This window comes from Mesoplodon bidens (genome assembly GCF_964165515.1).
Source record: "Mesoplodon bidens genome assembly, contig: HAP1_SCAFFOLD_298, whole genome shotgun sequence".
Taxonomy (NCBI): domain Eukaryota; kingdom Metazoa; phylum Chordata; class Mammalia; order Artiodactyla; family Ziphiidae; genus Mesoplodon; species Mesoplodon bidens.
Window position 1 is genome coordinate 560559 of NW_027671473.1, and position 10693 is coordinate 571251.

Below are 10693 nucleotides of genomic sequence, written 5' to 3' on the forward strand. Positions count from 1 at the left end.
AGCTGAGGGGCAGCCTCAGAGGCTCTGCTCCGAGCAGGGACCTCTCACCTTCTGCTGCCTGATCGCCCTGGTGACCCTCTTCTCCTGGTGCAGCCGCTCTTCCATGTGCGCCAGGGCCTCCTTCAGCAGCGCCTTTTCTTCGGCCTCTTTGGAGATGTCGTCCTTCAGCTTTGCCACCTGTGACTGGTACATCTGAACCGACACTTTGCTCTGCCTGAGCACACGGGAGAGACAAAGTCTCTTTTCTCCTCAGCTTTCTCACTCACCAACAATGCTCCTGACCTGGGAGATCCTCAGAACACTTCCATATATGCCTGGCTTCGCGGTTTCCTTACAAGTGGGGGGAAGGCTGAAGATGTGGGGACTAGAGGGCAGAATAAATAGCCCATTGGCTGTGGACGTGCAGCATGAAGGGGGCAACGGTTATGCTACCAGCCCCTCCCAATTTCCCAGAGAGGGTGGGGGAACGGATACCACTGAAAATAGGATGGAATTATGAAAAGCACACACATGGTGAAACATCAGACACATTTATAAAAGGTGCACCTTATTCCTTAACAGTAGGGTACTTTAACTGCTGCTTTCTTGCCCAGAGACTTGGGTCCATCAGGCCCTGAGTCACCATCCCGCCTCCCCCTTCCACACCCAGGCCTCTGTCCTCTTGTCCTGGTCCCTACGGGTCTGCAGCTGCACCGAGGTTTAGCCTGGAGAATGGAGGCCTGGGCCTTTTGCCGGGGACACGGGCCATACTTGAGCTGTTCAATGTCCTTCTCGTATCGTCTCAAAAGCTCTTCTTTCCTCTGCAGCTGGTTCTTGAGTAGGGTGATCTTATCAAACACCAGGTACAGGTCTCTTTGTCGAAGCTGGTGGACTCTCTCCCTCTCTTTTGGGGAGAGGTGTTTCATGGACACGTGACCTGACATACCTTTGATGTTCATCATAGTCCCGAGGGTTTTGCTCATATCCAAGTACTACGAGAAAGTGTTTCACAGGTAAGAGGCCTGGCCCAAGACCGCTGGTGGCCACTTTGAGGACGCAAACGTCTAATTCCGTTTCATTCATTTTCTGCAGTTGCAGAGAAGAAACACATGCTTTGCTAATGAGTGCATTTGGGGCTTTTAGTATGACTTTCATTTTCCCCCGCATCCATTTACACTATGCCATTTTGAGAATTGGTGCGGGGGGGGATGACAACAGATATAAACATTCATTCTTACTACCCAGTCTTCCAAGGAATTGGGCTCTGCAATTTCCAGCCCATGCTGGGATAGGAGATGGGTCTCGTGGAGCTACTGTAACAACTAAACATGTATGTGAGGTTGATGTGTAAACTATCTGCAGGGCACGCAGGTTTGGACAGGAGGGGACTGATGCTGGGTATACCTACCAGCTTTTCATTAAGATCTAAAGCCTCAGCCACATCCGTTTTCCATAACTTCTCAGTGGCCATGCTGGACCCTGGGCTGGAAAGGCCATTTTGAGGCTGAAATAAAAAAAAAGAAAAAAGTCTCTTGGCATTCCATTATGATTTTCTACATCCAGAAGAATAACCCGAACAATAATGGAAGAACTGGAAAGTTACTAAAGAATAATTTGAGAGAGTTAATTTTTTTAACATCTTTATTGGAGTATAATTGCATTACAATGGTGTGTTAGTTTCTGCTGTATCAAAAAGTGAATCAGCTATACGTATCCATATATCCCCATATCCCCTGCCTCTTGCGTCTCCCTCCCACCCTCCCTATCTCACCCCTCTAGGTAGACACACAGCAACGACCTGCTCTCCCTGTGCGATGCAGCTGCTTCCCACTAGCTATCTATTTTACCTTTGGTAGCGTGTGTGTGTATATATGTCCATGCCAAGAGAGTTGGTTTTAAATCCAGTCTGACTCTGTGAACTGCTTTCTTTATGACTGTGCTCCTACCCCTTCAGAGCACGACTGCCTTTGAAATGATGCATCACTTGTGCCGTTCTTTGGCCACCGTCTCGTCTGTCTTCCCTTTAGGCCAGTGGTTCTCAACCGGGGGTGACTCTGGCCACCCTACCCCCTCCAGGACATTTAGCAATGCCTGGACACATTTGTGGGTGTCATAATTGCTGCTGGCGTCTAGTGGGTGGAGGACAAGGATGCTGCTAAACACCCCACGATGCATAGGGCAGTCTCCCAAACAAAGAGTTACCTGGCTCAAAAAATCAGTACCGCTGATGTTGAGAAGACAAGCTCCAGAAAAATGGGCACCATGCGGCTTTTGCTCACTATCTCCCTCCTTGTGCCCAGCATGGCACCTGGCAACGAGTGGTGCATAGTGGGCATGTTTGTTGAATGAACGAATGAAGGTTAAGTGGAAAATAGCCTCCCTACTTTTTATTAAAGGAATCTCATTTCTGTGCAGCAGAAACCATACCCTCACAAAATTTGGCCCAACCTTCTCCTAGCTCTGGAACCTGGTGGGTGGGCATCCCTTCAGACCCTTTCCAGAGACAATGCAGATAGTGTTTGCAGCTGCATCTCCCTAAGACCCCAACCAGCCAGCTGGCTGCTGGAAGCCCAACTGACTGCATGGAAAGGCCACCAGACTGAATAGGGGACCTGATCTGAACGACTACAAATAACCATAGTAAGCCTCCTTAAAAAATAAAGTGGCTTTTAATGCTTGCCATGAGCCTCTCTTAGCCCTAGCATTTGTTGGCACTACCCTGAAAACCTCTGAGATTAAAAACAAAACAACTGGCGGCACCGCCCAAGTACCCAGGAGGAAGGCACGGGCCCTCCCTGCCTGAGGGATTAGAAGTCTAAAGTGGATGAACACTTAGTGACCATCTTGTTGGAGACCCTCTTCCTACGTGGTATCTGAGACTCAGTGGAAATGTAATTCTCTGTCCAAGGTCACACAAGGCAGCACCAGTGGAACCAGAAGTCTGGGCTCTGGACTTACCATATGTTTCTTCAGTCATTCATCACAGAATTATTGAACACCTACTAGACTAGATGCTGGAGATGTAATGCTATCCACTTATCTCAATACCACGTTTAAAAAACCTATCTTTTGGACCCGGAGGAAGATGGCGGAAGAGTAAGACGCGGAGATCACCTTCCTCCCCACGGATACACCAGAAATACAGCTACACGTGGAACAACTCCTACAGAACACCTACTGAATGCTGGCAGAAGACCCCAGACCTCCCAAAAGGCAAGAAACTCCCCACATACCTGGGTAGGGCAAAGCGGAGAGATTCCCGCACAGAGGATCGGTGCCGAGCGGCACTCACCAGCCCGAGAGGCTTGTCTGCTCGCCCGCCAGGGCAGGCGGCGCTGGAAGCTGAGGCTCGGGCTTCGGTCAGAGCGCAGAGAGAGGACTGGGGCTGGCGGCGAGAACTCAGCCTGAAGGGGGCTAATGTGCCACAGCTAGCCGGCAGGGAGTCCGGGAAAACTCTGGAGCTGCCGAAGAGGCAAGAGACTTTTTCTTCCCTCTTGGTTTCCTGGTGCGCGAGGAGAGGGGATTAAGAGCGCTGCTTAAAGGGGCTCCACAGACGGGCGCGAGTCACGACTGAAAGCGCGGAGCCCAGTGACGGGCGTGGGACGCTGGGGCTGCTGCTGCCGCCACCAAGAAGCCTGTGTGCGAGCGCAGGACACTGTCCACGCCGCCCTTCCGGGAGCCTGTGCAGCCCGCCACTGCCGGGGTCCCGGGATCCAGAGACGGCTTCCCTAGGAGAACGCACGGCGCGCCTCGGGCTGGTGCAACGTCACGCCGAACTCTGCCGCTGCAGGCTCGCCCCGCACTCTGTGCCCCTCTCTCCCGCCCGGCCTGAGTGAGCCAGAGTCCCCAAAGAGGCTGCTCCTTTAACCCTGTCCTGTCTAAGCGAAGAACAGACGCCCTCCGACGACCTACACGCAGAGGCGGGGCCAAATCCAAAGCTGAGACCCAGGAGCTGTGAGAACAAAGAAGAGAAAGGGAAACCTCTCCCAGCAGCCTCAGAAGCAGCGGATTAAAGCTCCACAATCAACTTGATGTACCCTGCATCTGTGGAATACATGAATAGACAACACATCATCGCAAATTGAGGAGCCAGGAGTCAGTGCTGTGCCTCTGAGGTGGGAGAGCCAACTTCAGGACACTGGTCCACAAGAGACCTCCCAGCTCCACATAATATCAAACGGCGAAAATCTTCCAGAGATCTCCATCTCAACACCAGCACCCAGCTTCACTCAACGACCAGCAAGCTACAGTGCTGGACACCCTATGCCAAACAGCTAGCAAGACAGGAACACAACGCCACCCATTAGCAGAGAGGTGGCCTAAAATCATAAAAAGTCCGCAGACACCCCAAAACACACCACCAGACGTGGACCTGCCCACCAGAAAGACAAGATCCAGCCTCATCCACCAGAACACAGGCACTAGTCCCCTCCACCAGGAAGCCTACACAACCCACTAAACCAACCTTAGCCACTGGGGACAGACACCAAAAACAACGGGAACTACGAACCTGCAGCCTGCAAAAAGGAGACCCCAAACACAGTAAGATAAGCAAAATGAGAAGACAGAAAAACACACAGCAGGAGAAGGAGCAAGATAAAAACCCACCAGACCTAACAAATGAAGAGGTAATAGGCAGTCTACCTGAAAAAGAATTCAGAATAATGATGGTAAAGATGATCCAAGATTCTATTTCCCAGATCCAAAATCTTGGAAATAGAATAGACAAAATGCAAGAAACAGTTAACAAGGACCTAGAAGAACTAAAGATGAATCAAGCATCGATTAAAAACACAATACATGAAATAAAAAATACTCTAGATGGGATCAATAGCAGAATAACTGAGGCAGAAGAACGGATAAGTGAGGTGGAAGATAAAATAGTGGAAATAACTGCTGCAGAGCAAAATAAAGAAAAAAGAATGAAAAGAACAGAGGACAGTCTCAGAGACCTCTGGGACAACATTAAACGCACCAACATTCGAATTATAGGGGTTCCAGAAGAAGAAGAGAAAAAGAAAGGGACTGAGAAAATATTTGAAGAGATTATAGTTGAAAACTTCCCTAATATGGGAAAGGAAATAGTTAATCAAGTCCAGGAGGCACAGAGAGTCCCATACAGAATAAATCCAAGGAGAAATACGCCAAGACACATATTAATCAAACTGTCAAAAATTAAACACAAAGAAATCATATTAAAAGCAGCAAGGCAAAAACAACAAATAACACACAAGGGAATCCCCGTCAGGATAACAGCTGATCTCTCAGCAGAAACCCTACAAGCCAGAAGGGAGTGGCAGGACATAATTAAAGTGATGAAGGAGAAAAACCTGCAACCAAGATTACTCTACCCAGCAAGGATCTCATTCAGATTTGATGGAGAAATTAAAACCTTTACAGACAAGCAAAAGCTGAGAGAGTTCACCACCACCAAACCAGCTTTACAACAAATGCTAAAGGAACTTCTCTAGGCAAGAAACACAACAGAAGGAAAAGACCTACAATAACGAACCCAAAACAATTAAGGAAATGGGTATAGGAACATACATATCGATAATTACCTTAAATGTAAATGGACTAAATGCTCCCACCAAAAGACACAGATTGGCTGAATGGATACAAAAACAAGACCCATATATATGCTGTCTACAAGAGACCCACTTCAGACCTAGAGACACATACAGACTGAAAGTAAGGGGATGGAAACAGATATTCCATGCAAATGGAAACCAAAAGAAAGCTGGAGTAGCAAGTCTCATATCAGACAAAATAGACTTTAAAATAAAGACTACTAGAAGAGACAAAGAAGGACACTACATAATGATCAAGGGATCGATCCAAGAAGAAGATATAACAATTGTAAATATTTATGCACCCAACATAGGAGCACCTCAATACATAAGGCAAATACTAACAGCCATAAAAGGGGAAATCGACAGTAACACAATCATAGTAGGGGACTTTAACACCCCACTTTCACCAATGGACAGATCATCCAAAATGAAAATAAATAAGGAAACACAAGCTTTAAATGATACATTAAACAAGATGGACTTAATTGATATTTATAGGACATTCCATCCAAAAACAACAGAATACACATTTTTCTCAAGTGCTCATGGAACATTCTCCAGGATAGATCATATCTTCGGTCACAAATCAAGCCTTGGTAAATTTAAGAAAATTGAAATTGTATCAAGTATCTTTTCTGACCACAATGCTATGAGACTAGATATCAATTACAGGAAAAGAGCTGTAAAAAATACAAACACATGGAGGCTAAACAATACACTACTCAATAACGAAGTGATAACCGAAGAAATCAAAGAGGAAATCAAAAAATACCTAGAAACAAATGACAATGGAGACACGACGACCCAAAACCTATGGGATGCAGCAAAAGCAGTTCTAAGAGGGAAGTTTATAGCAATACAATCCCACCTTAAGAAACAGGAAACATCTCGAATAAACAACCTAACCTTGCACCTAAAGGGTGCCAAAAAAAAAACAAGGCAAAAAACAAAACAAAACAAAAACAAACAAACAAACAAAAAAACCAAAAAAAAAAAAAAAGAGAGCTTAAATCAGCCAGAGAACATTCCCCAGCTTAGAGAAGCAGGGACACCCAGGTCAGCTACATCCTCGCGCCCCCTGTTAAGATCCCCAATCAGAACCTGGGCCTCAGATGCTCTTGTCTCTATGTTAAGAAGAGTTAAAGAGAAGCTCTCTCCCTCCATCCTCGAGGAATGACACAAAATGCCTCCAATAACCCCACCCTCTATTTTGCCTCACTCCACCCTCTCGGGGCAGAATCAGTCTAAAATTTTCATATTTACTCAAGTTAATGACAGGAACCTGATACACCACAGGCTGCAACCTCCACATTTCAAGAATCAAATAAAACGTTCACCGCCCCACCCCCCACCCTGGAGATGTTCTGTGTCAACACTGTGCATTAGCATCACTGTTATTAACCTTATTTTTTTGGCTTGTTAAAATATTAATATGAACCACTCCCAGTAAGCAGAGCAGGAACTTATTCAATGTTTTATTACCTTAAGAAAGTTTTCAGACACATCGAAAGCATATGCCACCAGAAAACACGTTACACTGTTTATACTGGGTAAGTCGTGCCCAGCAGAGAGCCGTCAGGTTCTGAGAGCTGGGAGTAGGCAGAACGTGCATGTGGCCCAACACATGGTCTGCTGGGTAAGGGGGGATGGGATGGGGTCAGAACAGGCCTCCTTGTGACATCTCTCAGGTAACTCATCTGTTAAACCTAAAACGGGGGTCATTCTAGCCGCCCATAAGTGCGAGATGGGTTCTGTAAAACCTTTTATGCCCTTTGGAGGACACGCCAATCAAAGGTGACCACTCACTTGGGAGCAAACTAGAATGTTCCATTTCCTTACCACGTGAACCCAATGGGGCATGCTGGTAAACCTGGCCATCGGTGCCCTGTTACTTCAGGTCACTGCAGCAGCTCTCTTCCAAAACAAGAGGAGGAAGAGAAAAGGCACGCCCACGAATGCGTTTCTCCGTTTACATCCCAACCTGCCAGAAAGCCCACAATCCTCTGGGCTCCCAGGCCACCTGCCCCGAGCCCTGGTATCCAGGATACCGCATGAAGCTGCTGCTCTTTTAGCAGGCCCTCACTAGCCAGACTTGAGTGGACGGCTGCAAGCTAATGAGTTGTGTGCCCCAGCCAGGGAGAGGCCCTGTCACGTGGCTCTGGGATCAGGTCTGAACGCCACCAACTGCTGTGCACACATCAATTTACTCAACGCAGGGTTTATTTGCTGTGACAATCATGGCCTTCACCTGGAAACCTTCATCACTACTAGGGCAGATTCAAGGGTACCTAGAAATGAAAGGCCGTCCAAGCTGGTGGGTAAGTCAACTCTCTTCTCCTGGAAGATGGCAGCAAAGGCAGCAGTAGCCCCACGGCCAGGTCAGACTTTTTGCCACGGGCTGTCCTAACTCAACCACGTTGATCCCACTGTTTACACAGTGCTTCTCATTTCCCCAGATGAGGACGTCTTCTGTCACCCACAGTAACCCAGGAGATAGCAGGAAAGGAAGGTAGTACTATCCTCATTCAACACTTGGAAACTGAGGCCCAGAGATATTAAACCCCAAGTTCAATTAACATCAAGTACTAGACCTATAACTCAGGTCTTTGGTACCTGGTCAGCTGGGAAGATTCAAAAGGCCCAAAAGGGCCCCAGTTAGAGGGATGCAATCCAGCTGTGACGAGCATCCCACAGGCCTTCTCTGTTGGGGGTCAAGTGGGCTAACTACACTCTCCTAGCTAGGAGGGTGATGGCCTCTAAATGGATGGCAACCGTCGCCACCAGCACTTTCTCTAACTGAAAGGTGAAGAGGCGGGGCGAGTCTGTCGACGCAACACATTCCTTGGTTTATTTTCTCCGCTAGAAATAAACGGGAGTGTCTGAAGGGCAGCCCAGCCATTCCAGAGCAAAGTCAAACTGCTTTTGTCGGACAGCTCTCTGTTCAGCGGCTATAAACCGAATGCCATTACCCGCAAAATGTAACCATAAAGGCCATAAGCCTGACATTGTTAGTTAATTAAATGCCTCATTAACTTTTTAAAAAACATGACTTATTCAATTCATAGAAAATTTAACTATCACCGCTAAAGGCACAAGCATGTGGTTGCACACTGGCGTTTCAGCCTAAGAAATAGAAGCCTTTTTCCCAGGAGGGAAAGGTTTGAGGTCTTTGGCCACGCAAGTGATCTATTTAACGCGGATCTGAAGCCAGAGTGTGTTTCTAAACTTCCAGAACCACATTATCATGACATAAAGCTCAGACAGCCTTTATACTGCACATGGTATCTTTGGCTAAGCAGAAGAAAATAACCAAGAATGCTGAAGACAAAACTTCAGGAAAACCCTCCCAAACCACACCCTTATCTGCTTAAGCAAACTGTCCTTCAATTTGAAAAGGTTGAAGCTGCCACATCTCCCAACTGGGCCATCATCCCAACATTTAAAATTCTGCCCAGAGAAATCCCAGAAAGTTGGATTCAAAGTTGAAAGCGTTCATCTACTTGTCACAATGTTCAGCATCAACACTGGTGATCTGTGGAATCTACATATTGAAATTTACATTTGAAGAAAAAAACAAATCCCACCGTAAACATTCCCAAGGCTTCCTGTGCAATCAAAGGCCAGGTAGCCTAAAAAAGTATGGATCAAGTGCCCCTTGGTCCAGGCCTCAGAGCCACCAAACCAAAATGGAAACTGTCTTAGAGGACCAACGAGGGTCTTTTGACGTCTCTGGTCCCAAAGGGAGGCTGCTGGAAACGATGCCAAGTTCACAGGTGGGGCTCGGAGCCCCGCCCTCCACGGCGGGTGCAGCAGCACCCCGCCACCCCATCTCCAGCATTTGCTGGAAGCGGGAGTCTACTTTCTCAACCCTAACCCAAAAGTTGGGGTTAGGGGTCTCCCCCCCACCTCCAGCGTTTGCTGGAAGCAAGGAGACTATTTTCTCAACCACGGGGGGTCTAGCTTAACACTATGTGCAACATCTGCTCTGTCCTCCTAGGCGCCCGCTCTCAGCTCTTGGGAAACCAACTGGGTGCTCCTTGGACTTCACCTGCAAGTAACTGCGCTAACTACCACAAAGTGCTCTCTAGCTAATGGACAGGTCTCCAAGAGACGTGTAGATATAAACAACAGCACATTCAACCCACAACAACAACAAAAAAACACCCCAAACTAAGCATAGCCCTAGTGCTTCCAACTACCCACCCACAGGCATGCCTTAGGGCCAAGGCAGGCACACTTCCAAGGGCTCACGGCACTATGGACCGGGGTGGGGGGACACGACGGGAGACGGGGGACAGGGGCACAGAGCTGGCTGAGGGTGTGGGCGCCAGGGCTCCGGGCCAGCCTGGGTCCTGCCACCCCAGTGCTCAGCCACACCTCCACGCTCAGCCTGCTGAACCGCGTTTTACTGTCACCATTCAACTCCCAGAGGGCTGATGCCAGCACAGAAAAATGCCTTTGCCCTGTGGGCTATTACATCACAATTGCTACTGACAAGTATGGTGGGGGAACTGCACAGGGCAGAGAGAGTCATCTGTCTTACAGAGGTTTTGAACTGTAAAAAGGGCAATTCCAGTGTGAGTCAGTCTTGCTGAGGAGCGTGGTGGGCTGTGGAGCACTGCTGGATTGCTACCTGTACGGGTATCAGCTAACCCCTCTGAGGCTCAGTTTCCTCATCCGAGAGTGGGCTAGTACGCGTTACTCCCAAGTGAAGATGTTAACAGGGTGAAGGGAGTTACTACAGATCACACGGGCTTAGGCAGATATCAGCTATCTCTCTATGTTGCTCTAGCAATAGAGGCCATCACTGTCATCAGCCGTGCTGGGTTGGGATACAGCAGTGTGGACAGGGAGTTTTGTGCAAGGTTCAACCCCTGCTCCCCGCCCATCAGCCCTCGGCTCCCGTGCCCTCTCAGAAAGAGACTGCTCAGGTATGCCCCACTCCCATCCCTACTCTGCACAGACACTTCCCACCCGCTACCCCACAGGGGCATCACTCTGCCCCAAACAGCACAAGTTAGTAGAGCTAATAACTACTCTCCTACTCTCTTTCTTGCTATTCAGATTCCAAAAGGGCTCATTAAAATTCCCCTGGTCGCCAAGCCCTGGGTTAGGTCAGATTTTATAGCAGAGATAAGTGA

At 48.1% G+C, this 10693-nt stretch overlaps 1 long non-coding RNA gene across 1 annotated transcript; it reads right to left on the reverse strand.

Annotated features, from left to right (window-relative positions):
* Positions 1-514: 514 nt before the first annotated feature.
* On the reverse strand, positions 515-1576 carry LOC308611319. The gene is made up of 2 exons (XR_014014842.1): positions 1388-1576; positions 515-971 (listed from the first exon to the last, which is right to left on the reverse strand). It is a non-coding gene; the product is annotated as an uncharacterized lncRNA (long non-coding RNA).
* Positions 1577-10693: the final 9117 nt, after the last annotated feature.